Source organism: Triticum aestivum, chromosome 1A (assembly GCF_018294505.1).
Source record: "Triticum aestivum cultivar Chinese Spring chromosome 1A, IWGSC CS RefSeq v2.1, whole genome shotgun sequence".
Classification (NCBI taxonomy): Eukaryota; Viridiplantae; Streptophyta; class Magnoliopsida; order Poales; family Poaceae; genus Triticum; species Triticum aestivum.
Window position 1 is genome coordinate 594,427,740 of NC_057794.1, and position 13,411 is coordinate 594,441,150.

Sequence of the window (13,411 nt, forward strand, 5' to 3'; positions counted from 1 at the left end):
ACGCCCGACGTTGTCGCCGCAAAGATGTGAAGGCGCTCCGCATGGCGCCGGAGGAGTCGGAGTGGTTGGCGAGGTAGCGGGCGACAACGGCGGAGAGAGCAGCACGGCTCCTGGAGGAGCAGTTCCGCGAAGCCCGTCGCATGGCGAGCATTATCACCTCGTCCTCATCCTCCTCTGCTTCAGACAACAATGACGACGACGACGCGCCCGAAGCAGGCGATGCCTACGCCGAGTCCAGCCGCCGAGACCCTAAGGGGAAGCGTCCGGCATGGAGAAAGTGGTGAAATCCCCTCCCCTGCCGTTTTTAGTTGACTTTGAGTATTGTTAAGTGATGAACTCAGCCCACATCTTTTGTATCAAACTATGTTCTATGCCGGATTGCTATGTTCTATGCTCAAGTACGTAGTAACATCGTTTGCATGGTTTTGTGTGGATTTGGATACGTCATACGAGGGATGCAGCTGTGGAACAGAAGAAATAAGATGCGCCCGGTCATCTTCAGCGGACGCGTCCGTGGGCATATATGGGGTCAAAATTAGGTGACCATGGGTGTATATGCTCTAAACAGCCCATTCATTGTACGATGTACTCTTCTTTGTATTGTAGAGTACGTGAAGTTCATTTCAATCTCCTTGTCACGTTGAAATAAACTTCACCACGAGCACACGGATCGCGTGCTTCCTCGCGCGAATTAAGACCCGTTGGATCGCTCATTGACTTATCCAACGGCTGCGCAGGAAGATCTGCGACGTCACAACTTTCCACCGCCTATAGCATATACAAATGAGCATGCCACAGTCCATCAGCGAAAGAGGCACAACAAAGCGTGCGAAATGCTTCTTGTACAAATGTCAAATCTAAATCTAAACATGTACATCAAACTGAAAACGTGCCTCAAACTAAATTGCTACTTCCATTTGATATTAATTCATTTTAAATTCTTGACTAAAATCTTCTGTTAGGATTTTATTAACCCTCATTTGTTTTCAATTTTCACAACCTCAAAAAATCAGGATGTTACATACACCATCTATTTTTCTATGTAGTTACGCACAACATAAACAATCATACGTTTTACAAACATCTCTAAAGATATTTTTTAAGTCATAGGTTGTATAGCTTCCTGGCAACATATTTATAGATCCTACATAAAATGGTCCAAACATCTATACATGTCATAATTCATCTATAGAGAGACATGAAATTTTTCACAAAACAAAATTTCAATATATCATAACACAAATATGTTTTTAAGATAGATTAAAATTGCATAACAAACAAATGATATTTAGTGATATAATTGTGTTGATTTCTATAATTAATCAAGTAATATAAAATTTTAGTATGTAAGTATATTTTGATTAAAATCAAATATAAAAAGTATAAAATTTTAGTACAATTGCCAACAACAATATCAACATAAATAACAACATTCAAAGTAGTAAAAATGTACTCTTACACTAACCTTTTGCCCTTTCCCCAATCATGTGGAAATGAGTTGGCCCAGAACCAACTTGAAAAAGATGGGCATGGCACTGGACTAGGAGTTGGAAGGTCCACATGACTTGGAGGATTGATTAAAGATGGAGGAAAACCATAGCCCCTAAAGAAAAGTCCTAAAGAGACCATGAATCCACCCAATAAAGATTTCAATTCTTTCAACTCTGTGGCGGCCTTCTCAAATCTCTCATACATCTCTAGGAAAATCTCTGTGGTCTTTGATTAGTGCAGACACCTCGCTCTGTTTGAGCTCCTTTAGTGCCTCAGCCAATTCCCTGATCGTAGAAGCTTCCTCAACAACCCCTTTCTCGGAAGCCCCAACAATCTTTTTCGACTGACTATCCATAAGCTTCTCCAGCCTGCAGAGGAAGTCTTTAATATTTTTGATAGCCGAGGAAGTTTCACCATAAGACTCCGTAAGAGACTGAGCTTGACCATCTGCTCTTGCATAGGCTTATATTAGACATAACACGTCTGAGAACAGATATATAAGGACCCTGGCAAAAGATATATATATCCATTAAGATGTGGGACCAATGGAATAAATAGGCAATTGTTTCAACTAAGTTCAAAACGTTTCTTTGTTTAGGACATACCACACGTGCAGCCTTCTGCAGATCACCATAAGACTCATCATCTCTAAAGATATAGTGCTTCCGCGGCCTTAGTCTTTGCTGCCTGGTTATATGTGGACCCAAAACTCCTCCTACCGGTCATGGTGGAATGACTTGACAGGAAATACCTGTTTTTATATGCAGACTAAAAAGAAACTAGGGAGTACTTGGCTTGGGTATGTATGCCTGTGGCTGTCCGGCGTGTCGAATGGCCACATCTGGACCAGGTCGTTGCTCTGGGTCATGCTTGCGCTGCGTGTGCAGAAACAACATGCGCATGGCAGTCGAGGTGTCGTTGGCTCGAACGTCTGGTTATGCGAGGACATATCTCGTGCAATGAGTGCGCCGAGAGCTTCTGGGCCATTAGATGTGAAACCAAGGAACATGATCCATCAGCGTGGGGAGTTGCTGGTACATCAGAGATTTAACCTTGAAGTGTAGCTGAATTTTGTACACATCCTCTCTCTCATGTCTCTCTTCCTCTGCCCCTTCTTCTCTCATGTGCCGACGTACGCCATGGGAGCTAGGGTTAAAGAAATTGCTCGATGTTATCTCTTTCCTTCTCCTTCCTCTCCTGTACCTAGGCGAGAATCTCCGGCATAGAAGCTTAACCGAGCCCTGCCTCCTCTCTATTGACTGTGCACATTGATTTATTTGGCACGGATCTTACAACGATGCCTCGTTGACGTGGCGATGTCATCCGGGGCATCGATTCTATAGCGGCACAGGAGTTGACGGTCTTCCGTGATTCAAATATCAAGGGTATGTTTTCTTCTTCCTTATACTTGAGTTTGACTGTATTTTGTTCTTCCAATTTGATCGTATTTCCCTCAATTAGTTTGAAACCAGTGGCATTGGGAGCAATAATGTTACAAATTAAGAGTATACTTTTATATCAACCCGTAAAAAAAATTAATATGCATCTAACAATAGAGTGCTTGCGTATGTGCCACTCGTCATTGTAATGGGTGGTGTTTATTACAAATTTAAAGTATATATTTAGTACCTAGGGCCAACTGCTTGTGAAACAAGGGCATCAATCTTTGATGTTCAGTTGGTTGTGTCCCTCAAGCAACCAACAAGTATAAAATGAAGACTGAAAGTCATAGCACCATGAAATAATTAGGAACTTTTGGTGCTAGACTACTGAAAGGTTACTGATCTACGTCTATGTAGCAGGTTTGAGCAGCCAATGCTATTCAGAAGTTCTTAAAACAATTACCTCGACATTAACCATGGGATATGATATCTCGACTTCTTTTTCTTGGCACACTGATTACCTAACAATGCAAATGTGAAATTGTTCTTGTTTAGAAACAAACAAACATAATATGTTACATGCGAGTTCAAAATCCATGAAGCAGAAAAATATGTCAGATTAGTCACGCTTGCACACTGGAAAACTCCGACTCGTCTAAACAGCATGAGCACTTACAGTTCCTTCAAATATCTTTAACAGTGCTTGCTGGACACCCTCTCCCAAGGCATCCCCTAGTCATCCTGCCATCCTCTAGTCCTCAAGCAAACATCTAAAAAAGCAAACCTTTCGGCGATAGCTTACCAAAGTGTTGCCATCAGATTTTGTGAGAAAGGCCCCAACCTATAGCATTGGTGCAGTCATTGACACAATCAGGTCAACTACCATATACCAAAAGCTAGAAATCCACTCGTCGGTGCTATCGCTATAGCTCAAACCGGCAGTCTCTCTGGTGACACCGGTGCATGTTTCTCCAGTTGCAAGTAGTAGCTCCCAAAAGTCTCTAGGTTCACTTTCAACCCGAAGTCCAGATTAAACAACAAATCCAGCTCGAGACGATTCATCTCGATTGTGTTGATTCCTCCCACCCTAGCATATAATGCGTTGTTGAAAAACCTGCAGGAGATGCATTGAGATTTGAGAAAGTTACTGGGAAACCTGTGCATGTTTGTGATATGATATGCAAAGAAATACAACGGAATTGCGGCTGCATTGGGTACACTACACACTACGCATCATCTGTGAATTTGGCATCAACCACCACACTTGTAATTAGTAAGCGATGAACACTGAAGGGCGTCATGTACACATTTGGCTGATGTAGATGTCTCACCATGTAGACAAGTGCCAACACAAAGCAGGATGGACTGCACTCAGCATACTTGAAAAATGCGTTCTGCATAGAGCTGTATACTGGGATCTGGCACCCTCTGGCCATGAAAGATAGTGGACGACTCCTTTATTCCATCAGAACCTAGTAATTCTTCACTCTTCTGAACTGATCTGCCCAGATATGTGGCAAGAAGCGACAAGACCTTTGGAAACTTCGTATCCCCTTTCTTTGACCGCGATACTGTCAAACCCAATGTCCGGTAGCTCTCCAAATGCTCATCACCAGCATTAGTTGTAGATGAGCAGCAGGTGGCGCGGCGCCACGGTGCCCTCCCCAAGCCCCATGTCCTCTTTCTGCGACAGCACTACTGTCTTGACGGCCCGCTCCGTGAAGCGCTCGAAGACGATACTCAGGCCCGTCTCCAGAAATTCAGGGGCCCGGTGCGAAATGGGGAAGGGGGCCCAAAAATATACAGAAATTTGTATAACTAATATGACTAAACATATTTTCACTAATTATATAGCTTTCAATATATGTTATTTTGTACAAAATATATCATATATTGTAATGCTATAAAGAGTAAATGTAGTACTCTTTTTTTGCGGAAAAACATCCAACCTAGGGTTCTACCAAACAGTAAACTGATCTCATGTTCTACCAAAAGTATCATCCGTCTAGTAATCGTTGAAACAAGAATCTTTATATTGGAAAGAAATATGCTAGCAGTGTAGCAGGCGAGCACACAACAATGAATTAGTACTAGAATTAGAAATTAGATTATGGGCACATGCCTAATCGAGTAGTACTGCTGTACTACTAGGGATTGCATTACATACGACATGAAAATATCAAAAGAGTCAGAAAGAGAGCGATTGTATCAGAAAGAAATAACCCTAACTAATCTTCCGTTCATCTATTTTGCTTCTGGTTTGTGGCTTACGGCTTACCTTGGAAAATATTGGGGGATGCCAGTTGTGGCTACTGCAGTTGAGAAGCAGGCGGCGACGGCTGGACGCCGCGGCCGCTATCTATCGGCGGCTCATCTCCTCATCGAAGCAGGCAGGCGGCGCCTCCCTTTCTTTCTCACGAAGTCGTTCGGAGCGATAGATGATCGCCGGTGAACTGGTGGACACACGCACGCTCCGCTAACGAGTAGGCCCAGTAGTGTAACTAGCCTGCCTTGTTTTTCTATTTGGATCTTGGATCGGTGCTAGGCCGACTGGGCCCTGTTGGCTCGAATGAAACTTAATAGCGGCCTCACCCTAAACGTGCATCCTTTTCTCGCGCATCAGCCATATGATCGGGCTTCAAACATAAAACTACAATTAAAATTAGTAGCTCGAAGGTTGATTTCTTTGATAACCGATCCATAACGGCCCTGGGTTCCATTCCGTTAATGGCGAGGCCCATAGTCTAGCTAAACATTCTCTTTTCCTCAGTCGAGGAAGGCACATTTGGTTGCTGAACCCCCATGACCCGGTGTGTATCCACATCATGTGGACTACCATCAATAAAGTTTAGCTTCTGCCCTCAAAAAAAAAGAAGCCATATGATTGGGCGAACGAAAAGCCAGCCAGACGAACCGGACATGTTCGTGGTTTATTCCTTCGATCGGGCCCCTACAATTTTATAGGGGCCCTGTGCAGTTGCACAGCTCGCACAGCCTTGTGGACGGGCCTGACGACACTGTTGACCCTGCAGCGCGCCCGGCGCACGGGCCGAGAGGCCTTGCGCCGCGCCTCCTTGTTCTCACCTTCTCCTGCAGCCACCTCTCCACCCGCCGTCTCTCCATCTTCCCCACCCCCCACATCACGCGGTCGGCCGATCCGGCAGAATCAACGCCTCTCCTGTTGGAGACTTCGTGCTCTGCTGGACCTCCTCCTGATGGTCGTAGATTGAGAGGACATGGACGTGCTGATCTTGGTCCGGCAAGAAGCACGGCGCCTCTCTCCCGTGTGCTCCTGAGATGCAGATCGAAAAGCTCGAGGGAGGTGAAGCTCCGATGGCTAGGCGCGCGGTCGTGACAGTGTGGGGAGGAGCAACGGGTAACAAGGTGCGGGTGGAAGGAAACGGCGCGGAAGAGCGGCGGCGTGGCGTGAGCCGTGAGATTGGGGGATGCCGCCGACAGAAGAGACTGAGGAGAGAAGAGAGGTCTCTTTCTTCTAGACAAAGGAAACGACCAGTGATGAGGCAGCGACGAAGCAAACAAAAGGCACAACAGTGTCATGGCCACCCCTACTGCCCACGTGGCACGCACGAGCGAACGGCCTTGATGCGTATGTTAATGTGTTGGATTGTTGGGCGTTCCCCCGTCGAAACAGAAGAAGAAAAAAAACATTGTTGCGCGTTGATCAATGAGGATAGAGGGGACAACGTCTTTAGTCTATCAGGCCAACTTCATCACGCGATCCCAAACGGACGTCCGTTTTGTCCGGATTCTTTCCGTTTGGATAGGGCAATGGGGTCGTGTCCGGACGTGTTCTGGGATGCGGTGGCCGTGCACCCAGCGCGCGGCCGCATCCGTTTTCCCCATTTTGTCTGCCTCCATTTTAAAAAGAGAGCAACATTTCAAATGTCAAGCCTTAGTTCATCAGGCCAGCGACCCTAGTTCACTCCGGCAACAGAGCCAGCGGCCTACACGTCCATCGCCGGCAACACGGCCCTGCCCACCCTCGTAGATCACATCCTCCATGAACTGGTTGTAGAAGGGGTCGTCGACCGGTGGCGTTGGTGTTGGCATTCCGTCGAACAAGACGCGGGGGGACGGCATGGTGCCCGTACTTGCTTTCTTTGCATCTCGACGGACGGCCCGCCGTCCCTGCTGGACCCGGGCGTGACGTTGAGGTCGATGACGGCCGAGGGGCGCGGTGTGGACGGCGAGATCACGCCAACGTCCGGCGACCCCGAGAAATGGGTCTGGTCGTCGTGCCTTGGCGGGGGAAAGCCAGGCAACATGGGCGTGGTCCGCCACGTCGGTGACTGGCAGTGCGGAGGCCGGGCGAACGACGAGCCTGTGCTCGCCGGGCCGACAGCCGCTGCAGGGAAACCGGCTGGACGGCACATGCCAAGCATGAGGAGGGCGTGCGCTTTGTTGACGATGCCCTCCTTCTCATCGACCGCGGCCTTGCGCTGCGCGGCCTCCATCGCATCGCGCTCGGCGGTGAACTTGGCCGTGGAGGCATTGCCCTTGACGACCGCCCTCCGGTTCCTCTTCTTTGCCGATTCCGCGTCTAACTTGACGATCTCCTCCGGCGTGCACTCCGACCGCGGCTTCCTTGGCGCCTTGGCCGCCTTCTTCTTCACCTTTTCGGGCAGGTCGACGGTCAGGCCGCCATAATTCGGCTGAGCGTCGGCCATGAACGGGGGAGTGAGGGGGCGACGAGAGGGACATGGGAGGGTTTGTGGAAAATGGCGCCAAATGGGGCGGGCAGGGGGTTTTGCTTTGTGCCACCGACAGGCGGGTCAGGGGAGGACAAGCGCGCGAGTCCCGCCCGTCCACGCGCTGTCCGTTTCACCCCAAACTCGGCATAAACTTGGGTCGGGGATGGGTCGAAAGCGAACACGAAACGGACAAAAGTCCATTTGCTCCCGCGCGCTGGGCCGTTTGGTTTGTCCCTTTTACCCCAAACGGACGGGGCCGGACAAGATGGGGCCGCACGGTGGAGTTGGCGTGAGAGAACGTCTTGTCACAACAGACGCTTAAGTCCCTGCAAAAAAAAAAGACGCTCAAGAGATGGATTTCGGACTGGTTGGGTTGATAAGAGTGTGATGATCATGCTGCTATGTCACAGAACGCAACAAGCGATGGATTCCGTAACCACTAGCACACGGATCGCGTGCTTCCTCGCGCAAATTAGGGCCCGTTGGATCGCTCATCGACTTATCCAACGGCTTCGCAGCCCACACTCCGCGTTGCCACATTCCGCCGCTGCCATTTCCCGGACCTGTCCGGGCGAATTTTCCATGCCTCGACAAGTATGAGGTCACCATCTCGGCCTTGTCGGCGCATTCTCTGAATTTCCCACACCTCAAGCAGCTCAGCATATGCGAGGTCACCATCTCGGGGGACTCTCTGCGCAACATGCTCTCTGGCTGCCATTCATTGGAAAGCCTTTTTCTGGAAGGCATTCTCGGCGTTGCTCGTCTCTGCATCAGCTCCGCGACTCTTAGGAGCATCGGCTTCTCTGCAATAAGGCGGAGGGTGTAGGGGTGGGATTGTGATTGGGATTTCGCTGACCTTTTACAAGAGCTTGTCATCGAGGACGCTCCTTGCCTTGAGAGGTTGCAGCCCCTCTATCCAGGTTCTGGTCCAGAGACTGTCCGGGTAATCCAAGCACCTAAGCTGCAAGTATTAGGTGTGTTGTCGAGGCAAATATTCAAACTCTTCATTGGAACCACGGTTTTTCAGGTAACATCAGCCTTCTACAACCAAGCAATCAGAATTCACATGTAGTATGCAAGTGTTTTTTTTTTTCTTATTTTGGTTTGTCATTTTCATCAGAAAATGATTCCCATCAGCGTGACAACCACATGCCCACCGTGAAGGTTTTAGCTATTGAATATGATGGCCCTAATCTTGATACACTAATTGGCCTGCTCAAGTGCTTCCCCTGCTTGGAGAGGCTGTATGTCATTGTGAGTAGTATTCTTATTTGCCTGTCTGAACTAGTATCAACATAAGCATGACTGACTTGTGCTCTAATACATTAACCAACTGCCATTACATTGTTGATTCTCTCCATCTACAGTTTAACGCACGGTCGCGGATGAAGATTGAAAGTGTGCAAAAATATGGCCCACTAGATCCAATTGAATGCCTCGAGAGCTATCTCAAAAGAGTGGTGTTGGAGGGCTACTCTGGGGACAAGCCGAATGTTGAATTTGCTAAGTTTTTCGTTTTGAATGCGAAGGTGCTAGAAGAAATGAAATTTGGATCCATTCACAGCCGCGACCGCGAATGGAAGTCTAATCAACACATGTGGTTACTAGTGGACAGCAGAGCTTCTCGAGACGCTCGATTCGAATTCACAAGTCGTTATTGTAGGCATAATGGCCTAGGTAACAGTCATACACATGATTACCAATGGCCAATCCCTTCAAGTGCTTTGATGCTGCATGCAGAGTCGGCGCGGAATGCCTATTTTGTAAGTCAAAGTAATCCTCCCCTTATGAATCTCTGTTCCGTTGTGCTTGAATGTTACCCTACTTTAGTGATCTAAATGCTCTTATATTTCTTTACGGAAGGAGTATTTAGTATCTTTTCTGTTGATGTGATGTTGTAAGTTGTGAGCTGCTACACCATCAGCTTGCTTCTGTACTGGCTTTAGAAGGCAGGGCCTCTAATATTTCAAAAGCTATATTTTCTGTTTCGTTATGCTTGAATGTTGGTATTTGACTCGTTTTCCGTATATTTTGCAGTGGTTGTTTCTTTCCTGTGTGATGTAACGTTGTAATCTGTTTTTATACTAGCAGCTACTATGCTTCCGAAACCTGAAACAATCTCTCTGCCTGCTCGATGTTCAGACAAACACCAGAGAAAGTGGTGTGCCTCATTTTGTAACAGGAGAAAGCGTCGAGGTGGCCAAAAACCAGAGAAAATGAAATGCAGAGAAGAAAGAGAGCACAACCATATTTCGAACTGCCTTTGCTTTCTCTAAGTTTGGGCACCCGTGTAGTATGAACGCCTTTCTTATTTTTCGAACTGCCTTTGCTCCACCATCCTACAATTCTCTTTTAGCAAGAAACTCATATTTGCTGTAATATGAACTTAATGTCCGGATGTTATGATCTAATCTGGTCGTGCTTGGAAAGCAACGCCTTAAACTGTTATTCTGAAAAACAGGTTGCTGAAGCTGTTTTAGTCTGAAACAGGGTGGTCTGAAAATTAGTTTGCTACGAAGTTTACTAAAGCCTCAGTTAGGACTTGTGTGAAACTGCAGTAGGACTTGTCTGGATTTTCATAAGTCAAAAAACTACACTGAACCTTCTAATGGGAACTATTGGTTTTGGTGCTCTGATTCAGATGATTCAGTTCTTCAACTCAATACTATATGCCGCTAGTGGAGAAGATAATGGGTTCAGTCTGCCCAGTTCAGCTTCATAGAAAAGATAATGGTATCTATTTTCTAGCCTACTGTAAATTGTTTCAAATAACGTGTGGAAACAATTCAGGTTGCATACGACAGAAAAATACATTTTTTGAAGGTTTTGTACACCATATTTCTTTTTTATCTTCTAATTATTAACTTGTGACACGTGATGCCTAACTGCTTCACTGTTTCTTCTAATTCAACCCACAGTAGAGAAGAGCTGCAGTACCTGGATGTTGATGCAGAGTAGAGAAGACCAGGGTCGGACTCCTGGCGGTCGCTCCACAGTTCACTTGTTCAGAGTGTCGCCGCCTTGGACACAACGGCATGCGAATTCAGAACTTTTTTGCACTGAGACACGGGTTCAGGAATACCCAACAGCTGTTTTGTTTCTGCTGCCTAACCTGGTGAGGAACCTGTTTGCATTGGCATCATGGTTATAAAATTCAGAAACTGTTTGATGCAGTGACATCAGCCTGTGATGTTTGCGCCCTTATTCTCGCCTTTACTTCAACGCTGCCAGCAGAGATACGGGTTTATTCTCTTACATAAATCATCATCAGGTATTTACGTGTCCATGCAGATGTGGTGGTTCAGCACTTGGGTTTAGTTATTCTGCTTAAAGTTTCAGTCCAGCAGCAGAAAATGGGTTTGTGTTTGAATGAGAGCGAGTTCTGAACATGGCGATGTTAATGCACCCAGACACCAGATGCCGGCGACAAAATTCTACAGTACATCGTGTAGGTATTTGCATGGTGCCAGCATGGCTACTTTTTTTGTTTCTTTTTTCAGTGTAGTAGTAATTATCGTGCATAGATGATACTATTACTACATATAACTGTCTGATTTTAACACCTAAAGAAAAGCAGAGGTTGAAGCTTATATAGCATTTATTTCACGAAAACAAGTTTCTGCATATTATATTGTTAATTTTCAGATTTCATACATAAGCTTCTGTCGTCTTTGCTTTGTGGTGGATGAAGAGGTAAACTGAACCTACTGTTCCTGTAGCCATGTTTATTGTGTCAGTAACGCTAGGAACAAGACATTTAAACACGTACTGGTCCCGGATTATATTAGAATTAGGAAGAAATTATGTTCCTCGCGTATGTCAGCTATGGACGCCGGCTGATATGATCATGACGCAAACATGTGCACTTCTTGCAGGGTTTGTGTTATTCAGTTTCCATTCTCATTGAGTTTCTTTACAGGTGATGTTGCTCTACTTCAGTTTGTGCCCGTAATTCCTGAAAATTTTACCCTTGCATTCAGGGCAGGCTGCTCCAGTGATGACTGATGAGGATGGACACGCCCTTGGAATTACATGCTGGCAACATCTACACAAGGGCTATGTTCGAGAAATTCGGGGAGATTCTTTACAAGGCTGGTCAGTACAAGGTGGAGGAGGTGGATAAAGGTGCAAAGTACCTCGTGCATCGTTACCATCCAGAGAAGCATGACAAATGGTGCAGGTTTGTGTATGCCGTGGGAGTTGGCGATAATGGTAAGGAGATTATGTGCTATTGGCAATTTTGAGCAGGCGGGCACACTTGCAGCAGTCAGCAAGACCAGATTTCAGCTAACTCCATCACTTTTCGGCAATCGAACCTGTCCTGTATACACATGCTATATATGGAGGTTGTTAGACTTTGTGATGCAAACACAAGAGCCTATGAGGTGGCCATGGACTCTTCAAGGCAGCAATGCAGAAGCTCACGCCTGTAGCTGCTATATATGTGTGACGGACGGTATTGGTTTGGAAGACAGGGTTCGCGAGAGCAAGATCATGCGTAAACACTAGTAGAAAAGGGCCTAATGTGACGCACATTAGTTCCAGTTTGTAACTGAACCGGCATTAATGTGACCATTAGTGTCGGTTCCAACGGCTAGGCGGGTGGAGCTCATTAGTACCGGTTCGTGGTGTATCGGTTCGTGCCATGAACCGGTGCTAAAGAGGTTGTGGCGGGCTGGGGCCCCACCAGCATTTTTAGTACCGGTTCATGGCATGAACCGGTACTAGAGTTTTTTAGTTGATTTTCTTTGCAGCTGTTTTTTAGTCCCACCTCGCCAAGCGAGAGGCACTCGCAGCGGTTTATAAGCTCTGAGTGTAGAGACGATGAAGAAGAGACGCAATGCTCATCTGCACGTTGCTTAGCTTCAGGCCTTGAGGAAATGGTGTAGACTGCACGGAGCTATCAGGGTTTCGGACGAAAACAACACATAGCTTCGTGCCAAGTCACATACTGGGTTTGGGGTACGAACCGATCCGACGCACTCTTATGTGTCATCGCCGCCGTCTTCCATCAATCCATCTTCAGAACATAAACCAACGCACCGACCTTGCCAGGCCGCTTTGCGACGCACTCTTATGTGTCATCGCCGCCGTCTTTCACCAATCCATCTTCAGAACATAAACCAACGCACCGACCTTGCCAGGCCGCTTTGCGACACACTCTTATGTGTCATCGCTGCCGTCTTCCACCAATCCATCTTCAGAACATAAACCAACGCACCGACCTTACCAGGCCGCTTTGCCATCGAAGCCACCATAACGCCAGACAACGTCCTCCTCTTGCGCGAGTCTGTTAGAGATATATTTGGGATACATGTATTTGGTAGTCTAGGATTTGTAATTCGTCTCTTACCTTATCTCCAGGCGAGGCGTCTTGCCCTTCAAGTCTTATACTCAATATATACTCGTCCTCGAGTCTCAATAATACATCCATCATATTCCGCAACAATTTCTCTCTCTCCCTTCTAACATGGTATTAGACTAATCGATCCAAACCCTAGCCGCCGCCCGCCGCCTCCGGGGCGGTCGGTCTCCATGATCGCCGCCGGGGGCCACGCCGCCCGTACCTAGGGTTCGTCCGCCGGTCGTGTCAACCGGCTGCCCTAGAGAGTCTTTTTCCCGATCCTTTGATCCGGATTTTTTTTTCTTTTTCTCGCCGGTCGTTTTGATCGGCGTCTCTTTTTTGGTTTTCCGATCTAAAATCGGTTTGCGTCGCTCACCGTCGTTTGTCATCTACATCACGCCTCTACTCCGACAACGGATCAGATCTGGATCAGTTGCTGCAGGACACCCGGCTTTGACGCATGCAACGGCGTCACATGGGCT

The 13,411-nt window shown here is 47.0% G+C and overlaps 1 long non-coding RNA gene and 1 pseudogene across 7 annotated transcripts; one reads left to right on the forward strand and one right to left on the reverse strand.

Moving 5' to 3' along the window:
- Positions 1–3,529: 3,529 nt before the first annotated feature.
- On the reverse strand, positions 3,530–7,348 carry LOC123060099 (cyclin-P3-1-like; annotated as a pseudogene).
- Positions 7,349–8,185: 837 nt separating this feature from the next.
- LOC123070937 (uncharacterized) lies at positions 8,186–12,363 on the forward strand. Of its 7 annotated transcripts, XR_006434018.1 has the most exons (7): positions 8,195–8,612; positions 8,706–8,839; positions 8,953–9,348; positions 10,227–10,318; positions 10,504–10,700; positions 10,877–11,033; positions 11,566–12,363. It is a non-coding gene; the product is annotated as an uncharacterized lncRNA (long non-coding RNA). The 7 variants fall into 7 exon arrangements; XR_006434014.1 differs by having other exon boundaries at positions 8,187–8,612; positions 8,953–10,318; XR_006434019.1 differs by having other exon boundaries at positions 8,188–8,612; positions 9,677–10,700.
- Positions 12,364–13,411: the final 1,048 nt, after the last annotated feature.